Here is a 12404-nt window from a genome sequence, read left to right as displayed (position 1 = left end):
GATCATCACTAACCCTGGAAATCTATCCACAGAGCGGGGAGGAATGGTGGGATTTGTAAGCAATCTGCAGTTAGAAATGTCTCTACCAGCTAATTCTTTACTGAAGATAAGTAACTTGTTCATCTGATAGAGACGGATAGCTGCAAATTCCCTACCTTTGAATAGATACACAAAATACCAACCCTAGTGGTGGGCCACAGACAAATTAGCTAAAGTATGAAGTCCTGTAAAACAAAATGGGCAAAATGTCCATCCCTAAGAACCTGAATGTCCAGGCAGCAGTGTTTGGCAAACGGGTGCAGGGATGCCCATGTTGCTGCCTGGCAGATATCCAGGACTGGGAATCAACGTGCTAACGCAGTGGTCACAGCCTTTCCCCTGGTGGAATGGGCCCTTAAACCCTCAGGAGGCTTTTTCCTGGCCAGATCATGGCAGATTTTAATACAGAGACCGACCCAGCGTGAAATGGTTAATTTCTGTACTGCCTGACCTTTCTATGCTCCAACATACCCCACAAAGAGTTGGTCGTCCACCCAGAACCCTTTTGTGCAGTCAAGACAAAATGACAATGCTGTTTTTGGGTCCAGACCGTGGAATCGCTCCTCTTCTTTAGAGGGATGTTGAGGAGCGTAAAAAGTGCACAGGATGATAGATTGATCCAAATTGAATGGGGTCTCAACTTCTGGTAGGAAAGAGGCCCCAGTGTGAAGCACTACTTTATCTGGAAACACAGTCAAATAGGGAGTCTTGGGTGATAAAGCCTGAAGCTCACTTACCCTCCTAGCAGATGTTATTGCCACTAGAAAGGCTGTCTTGATGGCAAGTGGCCGGAGGGCACAATTGTGCAACAGTTGAACAGGAGCGCATATAAGGGAGTTGAGAACCAGATTCAGGTCCCACTGAGGCATGATCAAGGGCAAAGGGGAAACAAATGTACAAGTTCTTTAAGAATGAAAATGTCACTTACCCAGTGTACATCTGTTCGTGGCATTAGTCGCTGCAGATTCACATGCTGTGCATAGTCCGCCGTCTGGTGTTGGGTCGGAGTGTTACAAGTTGTTTTTCTTCGAAGAAGTCTTTTCGAGTCACGAAACCGAGGGACTCCTCCTCCTTTGTTTCCATTGCACATGGGCGTCGACTCCATCTTAGATTGTTTTCCCCGCAGAGGGTGAGGTAGGAGTTGTTTATGTTAGTAATAGTGCCCATGCAATGGAATGAATAAGTATGTATAAAATATGGTTTAAGTAATATATTTACAAATGTACAAATGTTGAAGATTACTTCCAAACGGCTACAGGCTCCCGGGGAGGCGGGTGGGCGCATGTGAATCTGCAGCGACTAATGCCACGAACAGATGTACACTGGGTAAGTGACATTTTCAGTTCGGTGGCATGTGTAGCTGCAGATACACATGCTGTGCATAGACTAGTAAGCAGTTATCTCCCCAAAAGCGGTGGTTCAGGCTGTAGGAGTGGAAGTAGTTTGAAATAAAGTTCTTAGAACGGCTTGACCTACTGTGGCTTGTTGTGCGGATAGCACGTCTACACAGTAGTGCTTAGTAAATGTGTGAGGCGTAGACCATGTGGCTGCCTTACATATTTCGTTCATTGGAATATTTCCTAGGAAGGCCATGGTAGCGCCTTTCTTTCTGGTTGAGTGTGCCTTTGGTGTAATGGGCAGCTCTCTCTTTGCTTTAAGGTAGCAGGTTTGGATACACTTAACTACCATCTGGCTATACCCTGTTTTGATATTGGGTTTCCTGTATGAGGTTTTTGAAATGCAATAAACAGTTGTTTTGTTTTCCTAATTAGTTTTGTTCTGTCAATGTAGTACATTAGTGCTCTTCTGATGTCTAATGTATGTAGTGCCCTTTCAGCTACTGAGTCTGGCTGTGGAAAGAACACTGGTAGTTCTACTGTTTGATTTAAGTCGAACGGTGAAATAACTTTTGGTAAAAATTTAGGATTAGTTCTTAGAACTACCTTATTTTTGTGTATTTGAATAAAAGGTTCCTGTATAGTAAACGCTTGAATTTCGCTTACTCTTCTTAGAGATGTAATAGCAACGAGAAATGCAACCTTCCACGTTAAGAATTGCATTTCGCAAGAATGCATGGGTTCGAAAGGTGGACCCATGAGTCTTGTTAAGACGATGTTGAGGTTCCATGAAGGAACAGGTGGTGTTCTTGGTGGTATAATTCTTTTTAGGCCTTCCATAAACGCTTTAATGACAGGTATCCTAAATAGTGAAGTTGAATGGGTAATCTGCAGGTATGCAGAAATTGCCGCGAGGTGTATCTTTATGGAAGAGAAGGCCAGATTTGATTTCTGCAAATGTAGTAAGTATCCTACTACATCCTTTGGAGATGCATGTAATGGTTGAACTTGATTACTATGGCAGTAGCAAACAAACCTTTTCCATTTACTTGCATAGCAGTGTCTAGTGGATGGCCTTCTAGCCTGTTTTATGACCTCCATACATTCTTGGGTGAGGTTTAAATGTCCGAATTCTAGGATTTCAGGAGCCAGATTGCTAGATTCAGCGATGCTGGGTTTGGATGCCTGGTCTGTTGTTTGTGTTGTGTTAGCAGATCTGGCCTGTTGGGTAGCTTGACATGGGGTACTACTGACATGTCTAGTAGTGTTGTGTACCAGGGTTGTCTTGCCCATGTTGGTGCTATTAGTAGGAGTTTGAGTTTGTTTTGACTCAATTTGTTTACTAGATATGGAAGGAGAGGGAGAGGGGGAAAAGCGTATGCAAATATCCCTGACCAATTCATCCATAGAGCATTGCCTTGAGACTGCCTGTGTGGGTACCTGGATGCGAAGTTTTGGCATTTTGCGTTCTCCTTTGTTGCAAATAGGTCTATTTGAGGTGTTCCCCAAATGTGGAAGTAAGTGTTTAGAATTTGGGGGTGAATCTCCCATTCGTGGACTTGTTGGTGATCTCGAGAGAGGTTGTCTGCTAGTTGATTCTGGATCCCTGGAATAAACTGTGCTATTAGGCGAATGTGGTTGTGAATTGCCCATTGCCATATCTTTTGTGCCAGGAGGCACAGCTGTGTCGAGTGTGTTCCCCCCTGTTTGTTTAGATAATACATTGTTGTCATGTTGTCTGTTTTGACAAGAATGTATTTGTGGGTTATGAAGGGTTGAAATGCTTTCAACGCTAGGAATACTGCTAACAATTCGAGGTGATTTATATGCAGCTTCGTTTGATGTACGTCCCATTGTCCTTGGATGCTGTGTTGATTGAGGTGTGCTCCCCACCCTGTCATGGAAGCATCTGTTGTTATCACGTATTGTGGCACTGGGTCTTGGAAAGGCCGCCCTTTGTTTAAATTTATACTGTTCCACCATAGAAGCGAGATGTATGTTTGGCGGTTTATCAACACCAGATCTAGAAGGTGACCCTGTGCCTGTGACCATTGCGATGCTAGGCACTGTTGTAAGGGCCTCATGTGCAGTCTTGCATTTGGGAAAATGGCTATGCATGAAGACATCATGCCTAGGAGTTTTAATACCATCTTTGCATGTATTTTTTGTGTCGGATACATGGCTTGTATAACCTTGTAAAAATTTTGAACCCTTTGTGGACTAGGAGTGGCTATCCCCTTTGTTGTGTTGATTGTCGCTCCTAAGTATTGCTGTGTTTTGCACGGCAGAATGTGTGATTTTGCATAGTTGATGGAGAAACCGAGTTTGTAGAGGGTTTGTATGACATACTCTGTGTGGTGTGAACACTTTGTTAGGGAGTTGGTCTTGATTAGCCAATCGTCTAGGTAGGGGAACACGTGTATTTGCTGCCTTCTGATATGTGCAGCTACTACTGCTAGGCATTTTGTAAATACTCTTGGTGCGGTCGTTATACCGAACGGCAACACTTTGAATTGGTAATGTATTCCCTTGAATACGAACCTTAGGTATTTCCTGTACGAGGGATGTATCGGTATGTGGAAATACACGTCCTTTAGATCTAAGGTGGTCATATAGTGTTGTTGTTTTAGCAGTGGTAATACGTCTTGTAGCGTGACCATGTGAAAGTGTTCCGATTTGATGTAGATGTTTAGTGTTCTGAGATCTAAGATTGGTCTCAGTGTTTTGTCTTTTTTTGGTATTAGAAAGTACAGTGAGTAAACTCCTGTGTTCCTTTGTGTACGTGGTACAAGTTCTATTGCGTCCTTTTGCAGTAATGCCTGGACTTCTAATTCGAGAAGGTCTAAATGCTGTTTTGACATGTTTTGTGTTTTTGGTTGGACATTTGGAGGGATTTGGAGAAATTCTATGCAATAACCATGTTGGATAATTGCTAAGACCCAAGTGTCTGTTGTTATCTCCTCCCAAGCTTTGCAAAATTGGCTTAGTCTTCCCCCCACTGGTGGTGTGTGAAGGGGTTGAGTGACATGTGAGTCACTGTTTGGTTGTAGGGGTTTTGGGACCTTGAAATTTTCCCCGGTTTCTAGGGAATTGTCCCCCTCTGTACTGGCCCCGAAAGCCTCCCCTTTGATACTGTCCCTGGTAGGTAGACGGTGTTGATTGTGAGGTGCTGGCTTGTGTGGCTTGACCCCGAAACCCCCCTCTGAAGGGTGCTCTGCGAAATGTGCCAAAAGTGCCTCTGCCCTGCGGGGAATAGAGTGCGCCCATGGCCTTGGCCGTGTCAGTGTCCTTTTTCAATTTCTCAATTGCCGTGTCCACATCGGGTCCAAACAAATTTGTTCGTTGAACGGCATATTGAGCACTGCCTGTTGTATCTCGGGTTTAAACCCGGATGTGCGCAACCATGCGTGCCTTCTTATGGTTACTGCGGTATTTATTGTTCTTGCAGCTGTATCCGCTGCATCCATAGAGGAGCGTATTTGGTTATTAGAGATATTTTGTCCCTCCTCAACTACTTGTTTTGCCCGTGTCTGTAATTCTTTGGGTAGATGCTCGATGAGATGCTGCATCTCATCCCAATGGGCTCTGTCATATCGCGCTAGGAGCGCCTGAGAGTTCGCGATGCGCCACTGGTTTGCAGCTTGTACAGCAACCCTTTTTCCAGCTGCGTCGAACTTGCGGCTCTCTTTGTCCGGAGGTGGGGCATCGCCTGATGTGTGCGAGTTGGCTCTCTTGCGAGCTGCCCCTACTACAACTGAATCTGGTGGCAGTTGTGATGTGATAAAAGCAGGGTCCGTGGGCGGTGCTTTATATTTTTTCTCCACCCGTGGAGTTATCGCTCTGCTTTTGACAGGTTCTTTAAAGATCTGTTTTGCGTGCCTTAGCATTCCCGGGAGCATAGGCAGGCTTTGATAGGTGCTATGGGTGGAGGAGAGGGTGTTGAAAAGGAAGTCATCCTCGACAGGTTCTGAGTGTAACGACACGTTATGGAACTCTGCTGCCCTAGCTACCACCTGTGCATACGCTGTGCTGTCCTCAGGTGGTGAGGGCTTGGTAGGGTACGACTCAGGACTATTGTCTGATACTGGGGCGTCGTATAGGTCCCAAGCGTCCTGGTCATCTTGACTCATGGTGGTATGAGCTGGTGAATGTGACGGAGTTTGTGCCGGTGATGTATGAGTTACAGGTGGAGGAGAGGGTGGTGGCGTTACTTTCTTCACCACTTTTGCTTGTGGTGTTTGTTCTTGTGTTTGGAACTCAAGTCTCCTTTTCCTCCTGATTGGGGGAAGAGTGCTGATCTTCCCTGTCCCACTCTGTATGAAGATCCGCTTCTGGGTGTGGTCTACGTCAGTGGTTTGTAACTCTTCTTCAAATCTGTGTTTGCGCATTTGAGAGGACAGTGATTGTTCCTCTGAATACGAGCTGGCAGTCGGTTCGGTTGCTGGGCGTTTTGGCACCGAAACTGTGTCTTTGCTTGTTTTCGGCTCCGAGGAGAATTTTCTCTTTTTTGTAGTCGAGCCTTCTCGGCGTCGATCATCCTCGGTGCCGCTGTCTCTGCGTCGAGCAGCTTCGGTTCCGCTGTCTCGGCGTCGACCCCTTTCGGCAGCACTTTCTCGGTCCCGAGATTGCTGCGTGCCTGTGTCTCGACCCGAGTCGGACGATCTCGGCCCCGGTTCGCCCTTTTTCGGTGCCGATGGACGGTCACCTATTTTATGGGTTGAGCCATGGCCTGTTGGCAGTGGCGTCCCCTGGGCCTTGTCTGTTTTCCCGTGTGGTGCTTGTTTCGACGTCTTACTCACGGTTTCTTCGACGTCGAACTCCTCCGAGTCCGATTCATGGATGGAGAAGGCTTCCTCTTCTTCTCCTTGTTCCTCGAACCCTCGTTGTCCTGTCGGCGTGGACGCCATTTGCAACCTTCTGGCTCTTCGGTCACGGAGCATCTTTCGGGACCGAAACTCACGACAGGCCTCACACGTTTCTTCCTTGTGCTCGGGCGACAGGCACAAGTTACAGACCAAATGTTGGTCTGTATATGGATATTTACTATGGCATTTAGGACAGAATCGGAACGGGGTCCGTTCCATCGGTGTCGATGTTACACGCGGTCGGGCCGACCAGGCCCCGACGGGGGTCGAAGTTACTCCGAAGGGCTACCGGAGCTCTTCACGATTCGGTGTCGATTCTATCTAACCCGATACCGAACGAAACAATACCGACGTAGTTTTCCGAAGTTCTGACTATCTTTCCGTCCCGAAACCCGGAGCGAAAAGGAACACGTCCGAACCCGATGGCGGAAAAAAACAATCTAAGATGGAGTGGACGCCCATGCGCAATGGAAACAAAGGAGGAGGAGTCCCTCGGTCTCGTGACTCGAAAAGACTTCTTCGAAGAAAAACAACTTGTAACACTCCGACCCAACACCAGACGGCGGACTATGCACAGCATGTGTATCTGCAGCTACACATGCCACCGAACACTTATTTACAATGGGAAACTTATGTAAAGAGGGTTGGTCAGGAAGTCGCAGAAAGAGCAAAGAGATAGCTCTTAAGAATACCCAGACAAGAGCCCTGCTGGACAAAGGTAAGAATGAAGAGAAGAATATCAGAAAGAGAGGCTGAAAGAGGGTTGATAGACTTTTCTATACAATATAATACAAACTTTTGCCATTTGGCCGGCGCATACCATCTTAGTGGGGGCATGCCTGACTGCCAGAATAACATTATAGACCTCAGGTGGAAGGTCGAAGGCTGTCAACTGTTGCTGTTCAATCTCCGCGCAAGAAGGCAGAGAGTTGATGTCTTCCGGTGGAGATCTTTCCCCTGCTGCTGCGCCATAAGATTTTCCCATAGGGGCAGTCAGATCGGAGGATCGATGCTCATTCTCAGAAGCTTGGGATACCAGATTCTCTGTGCCGACTTTGGGCCACAAGGATGAGTTGAGCCCCATCATTCTTGATGTTCTTGAGAACTCTGGGCAGAAGTGGTATGAGCGGAAAGGCTTACAGGAGGCCTGAACTCCACTCAAGATGAGGAGTCTCCATGCAATACCTGCCTTGGAAACTCCAACGTGTAAAACCGCTGACATTGCACGTTCGGAGCTGAACAGAACTAACCAGGGCTCTACCCACTGCTGAAAGAATCCTTGAGCCATCTTCGAATAGAGACGCCCTAGTGATCTGCTAGAAATTGACGGCTGAGTTAGTCTGCCCTGGGGTTCAGAGAACCTCCCAGGTGCTGAACCACCGGGATTATGCCCTGCTGTTCCAGACATGTACAGAGATGCAGGGCCTCTTGACAAAGGGTCCACACGCCACCCTGCCTTGCTTGTTGCAATACCACATAGTGGTGGTGTTGTCCGTGAACACCTGATCTATTTTTCCCCTTGACAGAAGGAAGAAATGCTTTCAGTGCTAGTTTGATTGTTCTGAGCTCCAGCGAGTTAATGTGGAGTCCAGATTCCGAAGGAGAGCAGAGTACTCTGATCTTCACCTCTCACAGATGGCTGCCTAATCCCAGGAGTAACTCATGTGTCACCACTTTGAAATCTGGTTGGGGAAGGGAGAAGAGTCTGCCTTTGACCCAGTCGCTGTTCGTCACCTTCTACTACAGGTCTTTTGCAGTTCTCTCTGAGATCTGGACCACATCGGAGAGATTCCTTTGATGCTGGGCCCATTGGAACTCCAGGTACCACTATAGTGCCCGAGTATGCTATCTGGCATGATTCACCACAACAGGATGCAGGAGGCCATGAGCCCCAGCAGCCTCTGAGTCATTCTCTCCGAGATCCAAGACAGAGGCTGAAACATTGGTATCATAACCTGAATATCCTGGACTCCCTGCTCAGGAGGATAAGCTTGAAACTGCATGTGTCCAGAACAGCTCTGATAAAAGAGAGCCTCTGAGAGGGAGTCAGGTGACTTTGGCAAGTTTATAGTGAACCCCAGTGAATGCAGGAAGTCCGCCATAGTCTGAAGGTGGGACACGGCTAGCCTGGAGCAAGCCCACGTTCAACAGCCAGTGGTCGAGATGGGGAAAACTTATACGCCTGATCTCGCAGATGAGTTGCTACCCTCACCTTGGTGAACACCTGAGGGGCACCGATAAGGCCAAAGGGGAGCACGGTAAACTGAAAAAGCTATTGGCCTACTTTGAACAGCAGGGAACGCCTGTGAGCAGGCAGAATAGGGATGTGGAAATGCGCATCCTGTAAGTCCAATGCTACCAACCAGTATCCTTGGTCTAGGGCAGACAAGAGTCAAAGTAAGCATCTAGAATTTCTCCTTGAGTAAGTGATTGACAGTTCTGAGGTCTAGAATAGTCGACGACCCTTATTCTTTTTGGGAATAAGAAAGTTGCGGGAATAACAACCATTGTCTACTTCTGATATTGGAACCATCTCTATAGCTCCCTTGGCCAAGAGATTCATAAATTCCTTTCGTAGTAACAACAGATGATCCTCCGGAAACCGTTGTTGTGTTGGCGGCATAGAGGGTGATGAGGATTTGAAGTGGAGGGAGTAGCCCCTCCGAATGATCTGCAGGACCCACCCGTCCAATGTAATGAAGTGCCACTGTGGAAGATGGTGACACATTCTCCTACCAACTGGACAGCCATGATCCCTTATTAGGAGACTAGGGGGGCTTAGAGGCTGCAGCTGCCGGGGAGGGTTGGTGGTGGACGGTTTCTGGCTACCTGACCCACTGGGGATGAAATACACCACGTTCATGTCAAGGATGGGGAGCTTGACAGGACAGTGGCTGGCATAGGGTTGGTGCAGTATCACACCTCTTCCGTTGCCACGAACGAGGCAAAAGGTAGACTGGGTACATAGGGTCACTGAGAGGCCCAAGGACTTGGCCGTAGCACGCTTGTCCTTAAAGACCTGAGTCTGCCTTCTCTCGGAAAAGACATTTCCCGCTGAAGGGCATGTCCATGAGGTTGGCCTGGACATCCCCTGAAACACCACATGTTCTCAACCAGGCATCGTGTCTAAGAGCCACTGTTGAAGAAAGCACTCTGTCTAGTGAGTCTGTCATGTCCAATCCACACCTGACAGTTAACTTTGCTGCATCTCTCCAGTCCTTAACAGCTTGCGAGAGGATGACCCAGGCCTCCACCAGAACCTGTTGCAACACTTGCGCAACTGTATCCCACAATGTGTGGGAATAACGGCCCAAAAGACGTGGTGTTCACCAACTGCAATGCTAGGCTGATAGAAGAAAACATTTTCTTTCCCAAGGTGTCCAGCCTTTTGGATTCCCTGTCCAGGGGAGGGGTAAGGAACGCGCTGTGGAGGCTTGGACTACCAAGCTCTCAGGGGTGGGATGTTGGGTGAAAAAACTCAGGTCAACTGGGGAAGGAATAAGAATGGGGCTGGTGCCTCCGGTGGGTGCCAGCTGTGCCAGGAGCGACAGGACTGGTACCGGAGAAGGTCGCATTGGCACAACCAGCGCTGGTCCAGATCCGTGATCTGATCCACAAAACTCCATTGGAAGCTGAAGGAGTCCGTGCAGAACCTGCTGGGGCCTCCTCCGACCCCACTTCAGAGGGCTTGGGCCGCTCAAATATGCGGTTCACTGCCTCGTAGGATTCTCTTAACTGAGCGGTGGTCGCTCCTGGAAATGTGGGGAGGTGCAGAGTCGGACCTGGCAACGGCTCTGTGGAACACTGCCTGGAACGCTGATGTTCCGAGGTTGTCGCAGACCTGCAGGTCAAGTAAATTGAATAATCTACTCGACCTAACTGTAAGGAACTTGACCTGTAAACGGGTTTCAAATTGTGTGATCCTAGGCAAATATTTTATTTTACAGAATCTGCTTTTTCTTCATTCTCACATATGAGTCTGCAAGTATGTGAGTTCAGACTTTCTGGAGATAAATTTTTGATCTAAGGGATGAAAGGCTGAGTTAATCTGCACTGGTGTTGAGAGATCCCACCAGCTGCTGCACGATTAGGAAGATTTCCTGTCGCTCCAGATAAGTCCAGAGATGGAGGGCTTCCTGGCACGGGGTCCACGACCCACCTCCGCCTTGTTTTTTGCAATACCATATGGCAGCAGTGTTGTCCGTGAACACCTGAACCATCTTCCAGAGTCCTCTGTTCTCCAACTCTCCCAGATGGCAGCGCCACCCCAGAAGTGAAGATTCAGTCAGCACTGTCAGGCCCCAGTGGGGAAGGAAGAGGGCTATGCGACTGGTCCAATTTCAGTTTGTCAACCACCACTGCAGATCTTCTGCAGTCTCCTTTGAAATCTGGACCAGGTCGGAAAGATTCTCCTGATGCTGCACCCACTGAGACTTCAGACCCCACATGGGCCATCGGGCGTGCTTCACAAGCAGGATGTAGGGAGCCAACAGACCCAGCAGCTCTAGGTAAGTCTCTCCAAAATCCAGGACAGAGGTTGAAACATCGGGATAATAGCCTGAATGCCCTGAACTCTCTTCTCAAGATGATACGAAAAACTGCACCATGTCCAGAGTAGTTCCACTGAAAGGGAACATCTGAGGTGCCTGAAGCGACTTCGGCATGTTGATAGTGAACCTTAGACTGCAGGAGGTTCACTGTAGTCTAGAGGTGTGTGACGACTGTCTGGCCAAGCCCGCCTTCAGCAGTCAGTCAGTGCGGTAGGGGGAGACCGAAAGGGAGAAGAGTAAACTAAAAACGCTCATGGCCTACTGTGAACCGCAGGTAACACCTGTGAGCTTGCAGGACGGGGATGTGAAAATGTGCCCTGCAAGTCCAGCACTACCATCCAGTCTCCAGGGCAGACAGAACCTGCCCAAGGTAACCATCCTGAATTTCTCTTTTTCAGAATGACATTGAGAGGCCTCAGATCTAGTATGAGGCAGAGACTTCTGCCCTTTTTCAGCAGCTGAAAGTAGTGTGAACAACCACCACACCCCACTTCAGGTGTTGGCGTCCTCTTGATAGCTCCTTTGTGCAACCAAGCCTTCTCTTCCTGATAGAACAATTGGAGATGGTCCTCCATAAGCAGTTTTGGGTATGGTATCAAGGGTGGAAGAGTTTCCACAGATAGAAGGGCACAACCCCTCTGCACAATTCAGAGCACCCACTTGTCAGACATCACTTCGCTCCATTGGGGCAGGTGTTTCAGATCCTGCCACTAATGTTTCCACTGAACTCTGGAAAGCACGGAGTGGAGCCAGCCGCCGGCTGTGGAGTTGGGGAAGGGGGTCTCAAAGCACAGTATTTGGATAGGGAAATTGAAGAGCACTTAGATAATTTATTGGAACACATTTTGGAGTGGGAAGACAGCAGTTCTTGTGAACATCTCCAAAAGTGATCTATAGATCTACCTCGGGATCGAGAATACATGAAGCCTTCTCTCTGCCGCACCACCAACCGCTCGGCTTTGGGTGGACTAACTGGCACATAGGGCATGACTTAGGGTTGTGGTCCAATACCAGACACCAGAGTCAGATCGAGTGGGATCAGACACAGAAGTTTATCTGTGACAGTCCCCACAAGGTTCAAAACCCAGTGGTTTGTTAGGGAACATATCCCTAGCACACTAGGAGCAATTGCTCAAAAAAGATCGATGAAGGGTAAAAATACAAATAAAAAAGTGGCCAAAAAGTGACAGAGGTAGCTCCTCAGATCATGCTGTTGGTGCAGAAAGAAAGAAACTGATGTCAGGGTGCCAGGGTGGTGCCTATATAGGCACTGTGCACGTCACTTCCAACATGGACAATGCCGATATGGAGTCCAATGACACCACCTACCGGCGTGCAGATATACTGCTCAAGATTGTCCAAATTCAGTCTGATGCCTCTGGAATATTCTGAAGTGACAAATGTGCGGTTAAATGTCTCTGTCGGGAAACAGAATTTACTAACTTAAACACACTTTGCTAGACTACGTAAGTGTTTCGAAATGTTTCTGAATTGTGTCCTGCATGTTTAAAAATCACAGTAAACCCTCAGTCTCACCCTACTTCAAGAGATCCAGAACATACAGGAGTTTCCCTATTGAATTTCAATGTGCTAGCATGCTACCTTGAATGTTC

At 47.9% G+C, this 12404-nt stretch overlaps 1 protein-coding gene across 3 annotated transcripts in view; it reads right to left on the bottom strand.

Annotated features, from left to right (window-relative positions):
- Nucleotides 1–12404, bottom strand: part of CASK (calcium/calmodulin dependent serine protein kinase) — a 1258500-nt gene that overhangs the window by 517297 nt on the left and 728799 nt on the right. The gene's annotated exons all lie outside the window — the stretch shown is intronic.

This window comes from Pleurodeles waltl, chromosome 8 (assembly GCF_031143425.1).
Source record: "Pleurodeles waltl isolate 20211129_DDA chromosome 8, aPleWal1.hap1.20221129, whole genome shotgun sequence".
NCBI classification, from domain to species: domain Eukaryota; kingdom Metazoa; phylum Chordata; class Amphibia; order Caudata; family Salamandridae; genus Pleurodeles; species Pleurodeles waltl.
This window is presented reverse-complemented; position numbering and strand designations above follow the sequence as displayed.